Below are 10,775 nucleotides of genomic sequence, written 5' to 3'. Positions count from 1 at the left end.
CAGAGGGGAGAAGGAGATGATGGGTTTCAAGGAGTGAACCAGAGGTTCTGCACAGACTCTGTTGTCCCCCCAGAACCTGTCTCAGAGTGTAATGGGTGACTCTTACACAGAGAGTAAAACGGGAAGCTCATTAGTGGGCAATACCTCATGTTTGCATTGGTGTTTTAACCTGGAGCTCAGGTTAGTCCTAGATCCCAGATGCTCTCTCTTGCTCTCTGCTTCTAGTCTGGCATAGGGGAATCTCTGGACTGGGTTCATCTGGAAGATATGCTGAAATTGAACCACTGGCTGTAATTATTTGAGCAAAAACTCAAGCCCGGTCACCTACAGCAATATCACTGTAGCCTCAGTGAATCAGAGGTGACAGTCTCAGCTCCCCATTTTCTGGGTAAGTTCCAACGCTCAAAGGGTTGTGTCTTCTTAGTCTTCTGGTTGTCAGCTAAAATCATGCTTCTCCTGAATGTACCTTCTTAGAGGAACTTGCAAAGCTGCTGAGAGCTTACAGCAAAGCAGCTTCTCTGCTCACCATGTGGGTAACCCTCTGTTGAAGCCTTTTATCTGGCTTTGGTTGGTGCAAAGTATTTGCTGTATTCAGGCCCCACATAGCCAAAAATGGAGCAGAGGGTACTTTGGTATATAAGATGGTGGGGCTGAGCAAGGACAGAGATGCCATCACCCAATGGGTAAAGATGAGCATGGAGCCCAACCAGGGCTTCATAAAGATGGTGTAGTGCAACTGGTTGCAAATGGCCCCACAGCAATTGAAAGACATCACAACAAGCAGATTGAATTCAGTTGTGCACAGGAAGATGGAAAGCAAGGTCTGGGATTGGCAAGTAGCCACAGGATGGTCTTAATCTCCAAGATGAGGCTGACAAACCTTTTAGGGGCAAAGGGAACCAAATATCTAGGAAGGGGAAGCTGCTGGGGAAGAGATACTCTAGGGGCGGAACTGGTGGTTGAGTCAAATGATGGCTATCATGACCATATGCCCCATGGCAATGAACAGATAAATCACCCACGGCAGTGTGAAGAAGAGGATTTGCATTTCATGAGTGACTGAAAAGGCCTTGAGGAAGAATTTTCCCGCTATGGTATGGTTGGGAGGATCCATTTCAGAATCCGGTCAGTTGAAGGTGTGACAAGAGTAACTAATGTCATGTGTGGTGAAATTCGCCTTGCTGCCTTCATCAACTTTCCCCTCCCTTTTCCTAGTCCTACTTTTCTTTCTTGAGGTGGGAGACCAGAACTGCACAAGGGATTCTCATTTTCTCTTTGTTTATATCCAATGCCATGAAATAAAGGTTGATTCATCCCACCTGTCTTTAGACACAGGAAACAACTCTCCTGCCTCACTTGCTTGCAGAGGTAGGCCAGAGTGCTAGCTAAGAGCCAGTACTTGTGGCAAAAGCTCTGGAAATCAAGTTCCAGGTATGAAATTCAGGTTTCTCTTACAGTTAGAATTGTGGTGTGGGTAGGCACCAGGCTATCAGGCCTGTGCCTGTATGCGCACTCAGAGCACTCAAGTCATTAATCCCTTGGGTGGCCCAGGAACTCCCCCATCTAGTAATCCACACAGGTGAGCTGATGGGCAGGTTTGAGACAGGCAGTTTCAGACTTGAAACTAGGAGATTGACTGAACTCCTACCACTTTCCAAATTAAGTGTTGGACTGACTGGTGCAGAACCTCTCCAAGTGGGTATTTCAGACAGTTCTAGAGATTTCTAGAGGCAGATCCTGCTGTGCCTGGACCAATTCCTGTGCTTAAATGTGGTGAGTACCATCTCAGGTGGAGTATCTGGCTGTTTCAGAATCTCTGCAGCAGCTCCTGCTGCAGAACTGATTAAACTGTAAATACTTAAGGCCCTTGAAAATCGACAGTACAAACTGCTCCTGCAAATGAAGAAGCGGCTATGTAGGACAGTCTTTTGTGCATTCTTAGGAGAGTTAGGAGATGCTTTGATATGCAATTTAAGGTAATCAGTAGCAATGGCTCATGCATATGCTGGAGAGGTCACACAGGACCACAAGCCAGCTGGACTATAAAAATTCCCCAGAAGAACAGTTCAGGGAGTCTCATCTGATCCAGTGGAAGCCACTGTTGGAAGGACCCTGGCAAAGGAGACCGCCACCACCATCTAGACAGTAACCAACCATCCCGTTCAAGAGATTTGATGCCCCTTGTGAGTGTTACCTGTGACACGCCAATAGAGGGGCCTCTGTGATTCTTTCGGATTCAGGGTTTATTTGCACTGAACTCCAAGAGATCATCATTTGTCAAGTATGAGAATTTATTAGAGATAAGAGGTTATAACAAAAAAAGCTAGAAATATAACAGAACTGAAAAAATATATACACATATCAGAGCTCTACACTTAAATCATGGATGCACGGTACAGCGACTGCTCTCGCCCTTTATTGGTCACCCTTCTGGTACAGTTTTACCCAGATTCTCCTCACCACGCCGTTCACATCCACAGGCCAGCTGATGGTCGGTCAGAGTCCACACCAACTTCTGTGGCTTACTCTTTTCTATAGCGAGTCAAAACAACGCCAGCCCACAGTTACACAAAAGCTGTATGGCCTCAGTCAATAACAGCATGCACATCAACAGGTAACCTAGTGCTCAGCCCACAGCACTGCTCAGTTAGTAACAATTTGCCCACTAACAGATCTTTCTGTGGGGAATGGTTCCACAGCACCTAGATGTTTATGGGGTGAGTCTGTGGTGTCACTTCTCCTCTGTCTGGAATTGTCAGTCGTGGGGTCGTTAGACGGTTGCCCCCAGGCTGCAGCAACCCCACAGTGTGGTGGCTCCAGCCGTGATGCACCCGGGGTTCCTTAACTCCTGGGATCACCCCAGAGCAAACCCCTCTTCTGTGGGCTGCACCATCCAGAGTCCCACGCTTGCCTGTGTGGCGCCTGTCACTCCACCCCTTGACACCGCCAGACACACGCATTTATTTCAGAAGTCAGCTAATTCCCCTTGGTGTGCAGTGGGCGGCTTTTGGGTAAGCACAGTGTACTGGGGAAATGCGCACTGCTATTAATAGATGCCAAAAGCAAAGCATGCCCATTTGCAGTAACACGTAAACAACTGTTAAACATAACAGTCTTAATCCTAATAGCAACATGATTGGTCTGGCCTATTGACCCAAATTCGGTGAATCCGAGTGTTGTTCCAGTTCAATATGTTAACACAGAAATCTTATTTCCTTTAATTGCAGGCATTTCTTTCCTGCACCGAAAGATCAGTTTGTTCCCCAAGCTGGAATAGTTCCCTTTAGAGGAGCTTCAAATAGAGTTGGTCACCTTTTTTTTTATTATTCTTTTTCCGTATTTCCCTGTCTTCTCTATAGGAAACAGACAACTTTAACTTCAGATCAACAGCTGTTACATTTATGCTTAATTTTACCATCTTTTTCTCTTTCTTTCCTTTCCTTTCATCAAGGGAAGGTGTTAGCCCCTTCCTTAGGATCATCAATTTTTACAAACACTAGAATACAGCTGTTGAGTTTCGTTATCAGCCTGGTATGTGTATCCCCTCATTCTTAGGTCTGCCACCTTCCTTTGATGTTACTTCTCTCCTGGCTCCTAGATTCATTCTATTATTTAGATACTTTTAAAAAACACATTACTTAGCCTAACAATTCTACCACTCTTTCTGGCTGCTTCTTTTCAAGTTGTTGCTCTTCAGAGGGTCATTCTGTAAAACCCAAACAAAAAGTAAACCCTACCAAGGCAATTCGGTTGTTATAGTTTGGTTTTAACTGTAACTGCTGAAGCTATTTCTTTTAAGGTTACTCGGTTACATCCATCTATTATTCACATTTGAACAGGGTTTTTTTTTTTCATTGATTTTTCTTTATGCTCAGAAACTTTTACGACAGCTTGGGGCATTTTCCAGCCCCTGCTGGTTTCTGGTGTACTTAAAGATGCCGGCTTTCCGCATTCGAGGTCTTTTCTTGTTTCCTAACTCTGCCCCTGGGACTCTTATCTGCAGAGCCTGATCTCCACCCTGAGTCCTCCTGTGCCTCAGTGCCAGGCAGAGCAGTTATACTGGCCAGGGGGGGCAGAGCGTTTCTCACGGTCTTGTGAGAAACAAGCTGCCCAAGCCCAGCCCTGCTTTCCACCCAAAGCCTCCCCTGCTTCGCTCCCTCTCCTCTTCCACCTCTCTCTTTCACGTCTTTTTTTCTTCCACATGGTGGACTCCGATTGGCTGACAGAGCCTTCAGTGAAATCCAGACCCGCCCCCCTCCTCCTGCCAGCCAATAGGCAGGTCACAAATCAGCAGCTGCCTATGGGAATGAGCTAGGGGAGGAGTCACAGTGTTGCAGTGTCCAGGTGGTGTGTTGTAAAGGTGAGGTTACAAAGTGTCCATTTAATCGGGGAATGGGGGAACAGAAGAGAGAGCCAGACAGCTCCTGGGGGTCCCGGGCGATGCTGGGGGCCGTGCTGCTCTTGGGGATCTTGGACCAGGCTGGGTTTCTGTACAAAAGTCTGGAAAAGTCTTGAAGCAAGCCCCTAGAGAAGAGGGAATTTCCTGGACGTTTAGAGAAACTCATGCAGGACCCAGGGATGTTGAGGGAAACCCATCTCACCCGCCCCCAAACCCACTGCTCTCCCTGGAGACCTTCCTGGATCCTCAGGCTGGGAACAGGAGGGGGTGTGGGGGCACAGCCATGTCCCAGACTAGCCTCCTTCAGGCCTTCAGATTCACAACATGTCACAGCTTCAAATGAGCTCTCTAAAGCAGCACTTCCCATACCCCTGGTGTGGAGAGAAGACTTTGGGTAGACAAACAGGAGACAGGGGAGAGAAAGGGCAAAGACAGCAGGCTGCAGAGCTGGGGCTCCCAGCATCACAGAGGGGGTGCCACAGGCTCAAGAAGCAACCCAAAGAAGTAAAGGAGTCCTTCCTTTTGCAGTGACTTGGAAAGCCACATCTCTCACAGTATTCAAGGGGGATGGAGTCTCTCTTCTGCAAGATTTGCCCCTGGACTAGGCAGAGACTAGCAAGAGCAGGAAGGTCGGTTGCAGGGATGCTCTCAAGCTTCAGCAGCTGCAGAGCTGGGAGCTGGTCATCTCACAAACTTGGGAGTGAGTCAAAATGCACGTCCTGAGGCATTTCACTGCCTCATAGACTCTGCACCGGAGCCTGGACAGCAGCACTGCAGTGTGTGAGCGTGTCCTCAGAAGCCCAGAGACATAAATTATGGGAGATCCAGGATGTCGGGGCTGTACAGACCCGGGAGAGCAAGGGTGCCTGCGAGGAGGAGGAGGGCAGGGGGCTGAGGAGCGTACCCAGGGGAGAAGCACAGCCCCAAGGTGACACTGAAAAGCACAAGGACCAAATGAGGCCCAGGGATGAGAAATGGCTTTCCGCAGGCTCAGCCAGAAGGAAAGATGGGCAAACTTCATGGGAAATGGGAAAACTTCCCCACATTTGCTACCTGGCCTCGCCCATGGCTTTGGAGCCTGGCAGGCTCCAGGGTCCTGGATAAGGGCCTCTGGATGATGTGTGTTAAGGCTATGTTTGCTCTTCTCTGGCATAGCATCTCTAGCTCAACACTGCCAACTGAGAAACCTTGCCGAGCACTTTTAGAAGCAAAGAGCCTGCCTTGGTGCCTAAAGGAGGAAAGCTACGTCCTGTCCCACATTGTCCTGCATCCTGCTTCCACAAAAAGAGGGGCCCACAGCAGAAACCAGTTTTGAGGCTCACCAAAGCATTTCTCAGCCTGTGGCCATGCTTTGTGCTGGTTCATCCCACATGCCTTGGATCCTGTAAAAACGCCAGCCCCCAAACCCCAGATTCCTGCACAGGTCTGCCCAGTGCAGTGACCTGTCGGTGCAGGGGCGCAGAAGTGACATCTTCAGTGCCCCGTTTGAGATATTTCACAGTCTTTGACACTGTCTGGAGACATTCCTGAAGGATTTATCAGAAAATTATGGAAAATAACTGCAGCGAAGGCAGGTGGCTGCTTTCCAGCACATGAGGGGAAATCTCTCTGCTCTCTCCCTGGCTGTGCCATCTCCATGGCAGTGACCTACAGAGCCCCCAGATGACATGAGCTGAGGTCACAATGGGACGTGCCACATCACAGGGAGGTCTCCCCGGTGTCATGGGTGGGGACCCTCACTTCCCTGTGAGGCCCAGGCACTCCTGGGCACTGCTCACACCCTCCCCATGGCTGCCCTTCCTAGTGGCTCCATGGCAAGGAGAGGGGACAGGAGGCAGTGGGACCACGTTGGGGCCCCTCACCAACAGGCGGAGGAGCAGGGGCATGTTGGAAAGGAGTTTTGGGTAATGAGATGGGAAGAGCGTCCCGTTTCTCTGGCTGGAGAGGTGAAACGAGAGCAAGAGGGCAAGCGAGACGGAGGACTGCTGGATGGACCATCAGCCAGGACCACAGCTCCTTGTCCCCTGCGCTCCTGCGGCTCTCCACCGAGGGTAAGGGCTTTGGGAGATCCTTCCCGAGGTGTCGCACAGAGACTGTTAACTGCCAAAACTGCTGTGGATCCCGGGCTGTGGGGGTGCCTGGACAGGGCTGGGGGCTGCTGCAAGAGCCCTGCCTGAGAGTCCACTCTGGCTTGGGGGACAATGTGACAGCCAGGACTCCTGGGTCCTGGGGATGGGGCTGTCCTGAGCCCCAAGGCTTCTGTGCGGCCAGCTCCATCGCCTCTTAGGGTGGGGGGGGCATGGGCATCCATGACAGGTTTTCCTGGGAGTGGGTCCCCCTTTGGGGTCTGGCTCTGAGAGGAAAGGGGTCCTGCATCCCAGACGCTGAGGTGGCCTGCAGCTCCATGGGGCTCTCAAGACCCTGCTGGAAATGTCCATATATGATAATAAAACCTTCACCTTTTAATAACCCCAAGTCCTCTGGGTGTTTGGGAAAATCTCTATTCCTTCCCCCTGGATCCTTCCAACTTGGCACAGCATGTTTTGGGCTCACAGATGCCATCTTTAGATGGCCACTGCCCCTGTCCTCCTGCAAACTAGGCTCAAATCACCGCACCCAAAAGAACATACATTAGAGAGAGCAGCCTGGAAACAGGTGGAGGTGCAATCCTCATTCAGCAGGTCCTGGCTGACGCCAAGGTTTTTTCTCTGAGCTGGGGTGGGCAGTGCTGGGGTGAGCCCAACACAGCCATCTCCACCAGCCCCCTCACGACCCCACACCACCGCTCCCTAGCCAAGCCCTAGGGCTGCCGTGGGCAGGGACCCGGGGCAGGAGGGGCGAGAGGACACTGCCCTGCCCTGCCCTGCCCTGCCCTGGGGGCAGCAGGATGCTGCCTGTGGGCTCCGGCGCCACGGCCAGCCCCAGGGCCCCCACGCCGGCACCACGGATGCCACCAGCACAGGCCCCAGCGCTGCCCCCCCACACCCCGCACGGCCCCCAGGGCGCAGGGCAGCCAGCAGCCCCGCAGGGCCCCCGCCGCACAGCCCAGCACCGCCGGGGCAGCGGCCGCACCCCGGGGCCCCACACTGCCCGCCCACACAGCACCGCGCTGCCCCCAGGCCCCGCCGCGCCCCGCGCTGCCGCCCACAACATGGCGCCCGACCGCGGGGGAGGGGGCGGAGCTGGCCGCCAGGGCAGGAGGGCCCAGCGTTGCCATGGCATCGCCCCAGTGCAGCCCTCCTATTGGCTGTCCGGAGGAGGAGGGCGGGCATCGATTTCACTGATGGCTCTGCCAGCCAATTGCAGTCCAACATGTGGGGAAAAAAAAAAAAGACGTCAAAGAGGTGGAAGAGGAGCGGGAGCAAAGCAGGCGAGAAGCGAGCGGGCGAGAGCGTTTGGTGGGGGCTGCGGGCGCGTTCAAATGGCGGCGGGTGCCCTCCCGCCGGGGCGGGGCAGCGGTGCTGGCGACGAGGCTGCTTTGGTGCAGGAGCTGCAGCAGGGGCTGGTGGGGCCGTGAGCAGGGGCCAGAGCGACGTGGGCCAGAGGGGGGAGCTGCCCTGCAGCCAGACGTGGCGGCCTGCCGCGAGCAGCTGGGCCGGGGCGGCTCGGTGGGGTTTGGGGGCAGGAAGCTTTGGCCCTGTGGTGGCTCTGGGATCCCTGTTAAAGCGTTTCCCTGAGCTGCTGCTGCCAGCGCAGCCCCAGGTGCTGCTTTGAGGTGCGTTTGGGAGGTGCTGGGCAAAGTGTGAGCAGGCTGCTGGTGTCGTCGCGAGGTGCCCTTCCCAATGGTGTCTTTTGTTGTGAAAACTGCATTTCCGAGTGGCTCTGAGAGAGGCTGTGCCTGCATGTGATGCCGTGCCTTAGCCGTTGCTTTGCTCCCTGCCTCTTGCTTTGTGCCGCGACCTGTGAGCCTGGCAGCAGGGTGAAGGGTGTTTGCAGAAGAGCTCTGTAAGTGTGAGCTGTTTTGCTTGTCAGGGCCCTGAAAGTTGATGAACGGCCAGTGCTTGCACTTGCCGTTGTTCTTTCCATGCTCCTAGGTCAGGGTGAAGAGTTGCTGAATTGTGTCTCTGCTGGTTTCACCAACTGAGATGCCCTGGCCTGAGTCCTTCCACGTGTCTCCAGTTGTCAGGGCCTAAAATAGGAGAATGCTTGTTGTCCTGGATGTGTGGAGGATTTTCTGGTTTTGTTCAGCATTGGGGAAGGAACCAGAGTTCTGAGTTGCGGGAAGGCTTCTCCCTGTGCCTGGGACATGAGGCCCTGCTGTCTTCAGTTTCATGATCGCTGCTCCCATGCAATCCTCCCGTTAGAAAATGTTGCCAAGAATTACTTGCAGGCTGTTCTGCAATTCTTAAATTTCATAGGCTAGGTGTTGATAATGCATAGCAGAAGCTAATCTTTTGGTGTAGTAACTGGTAGGCAATGGGTGTTTCAGAACATTGTGAGTATTATGAGGCCATGATGTGAATCTGTGATGTGATGACACCTCTATGTGAGCAGCTGACAGGTCAGGAGAAGACGCATGGCTTGGATGCTGGTGGTGAGGTCACTTCTGGGTTTGTTGCGTGTGCTCAGAGGAGGGATTGACCCCTGCAGAGCTCTACAGCAATACAGAAATGCAACTCATTAATCAAGCAGAAGTCGATATTCCACATCATCTGACACAAATTTGATTCCACTCCATCATCATGAGTTAGTACTGCTACATTTCAAATGCAGATGATGTTCTGTGGTGAGCATGGACATGGAGTTTGCCTTTCCGCTTGTTGCTAAGTAGAAGCTTGCAGCGTCCTCCCGGTCAGCTAGGGAGTCCAGCTAGACTTTTGAGGCTGCTAAATGAATGTAGTGCTGGTGTGAGCAGTGGTGTGAATAATCTCTTATTGCCAGGGTGTGTGTGTGTGCTTTAGAAGTTGCCCCTGTCAAAAGAGCAGGGAGCCTGTGAGATTTTCCTGCAAGGTCTGCATGCTGTGTCTGTCTTTGAGGTGTCCAGCTGCTTTTATGACACCTTTGGAACTGTAACACTTTAGGGGTCTCTGATTTTCTGTCCACGTATGCAGTCATTGGAGAATGGGTGCAAAGGCTGTTGGAGGAGACGGAAGGAATGTCACCCCCCAAAAAGGGTATGGGCCACATTTTGAAAGAGATTTCTTGTTCAGAGAAGTTGAGGCACAAGCGAGAGGGAAAAGCTGGCCTGATCAGCCCCTGTGAGAGTACTTCTTGTCTGCTTCCGGGAGGTGGGAAGTGAGCAGGCCCCAGGCTGTGAGTGGCTGTTCAGAGGCAGAGCCTGTTGCAAGGCCTTGGAGGACTAGAAAGGAATGGAAGGTCTGGAGAGTTGGGCTCTGTGTGTTGTGGGGTGCTTGGGGTGCCCTGCGTGCTGCCATGTGTGGTGCTGTGGGCTGTGTGTCGCTGATGCAGAGGCGTGTGTTGGTTGCCAACCCTCTGTGAGGTGTGGAGGTAACGGCATGTTACAGTGCGAGATGCCCTGTGGTGGAGCCGGGTGGTGGCGCCAGTGTTTTGGTGCTCAGCGTGGGAGGAGGTGTCTGGAGAGAGGAGTGCTCTGCTCCCAAGGCCCAGCCTGCCATCACGGTGTCCTTCTGGGAGACGTGGGTGAGGACTGTTGGTGACCGTGTTGCCTCCTTGGAGCATCGTGGTGCGAGGCAGGGCTGCTCCCAGTTTGGTGGTTTGTGTCAGCTGAGGTTCAGGCTTGCAGTTTCGGAAGGGTTTGATGCTTCCGTGAGTCTTTGGGATTTTACTGACTGCTGGCGAGAGTTCTCTTCTCCCTCCTTAAAGGCTTTCTGCTGAATCTGGACCCTCATTGCATCTTCCCATCTCAGACGCTAATCCATTGCTATCCCTCAGCGAGATGGGTAGTTAATGAAAGCAGTCAGAGGCATTTCTGCACGTTGTGCCTACGCAGAGCCTTGCAGAGAGGGGAGATGCCCCCTCACAAGAAGTCAGGCCTGTGAGGGCGATGGGTGGCTCTGAGACACCTGTCCTTGTTGAGCGGTGGAGGCGGCATCTGCAAAGCCTCTGGTGCCTTTGGCAAGAGTCTCATAATAGCATATTCCTTGAGGCTGCAATGGGGGAGCCATGTGGAGGCAGCAGGGCTCCAACGCCCTGCTCCAGGCAGGTGCCAGTAGAGGAGGTATCTTGGGGCCTTTTCCAGTGAAGTTTTGATTACCTCCAAGGATGGAGATCTGGGAACCTCTCTGGATCCCTGTGCCGCAGTTTGGCCACCGTCACGGAGAAAAAGGTTTCTTCTTAATGTCTCAGAAGCATTTCCCATTGTCCGATTTGTCCCTGTTGCCTCCCATGCTACTAGTGTGCACCTCCAAGAAAATCCGGCTCCGTCTTCTCTGTGCCCTCCATAAGGTAGCTGTGC

The sequence above is a fragment of the Apteryx mantelli genome, chromosome 24, assembly GCF_036417845.1.
Source record: "Apteryx mantelli isolate bAptMan1 chromosome 24, bAptMan1.hap1, whole genome shotgun sequence".
Lineage (NCBI taxonomy): Eukaryota > Metazoa > Chordata > Aves > Apterygiformes > Apterygidae > Apteryx > Apteryx mantelli.
The sequence above is the reverse complement of the archived record's forward strand: the minus strand, read 5'-3'. Positions refer to the sequence as shown.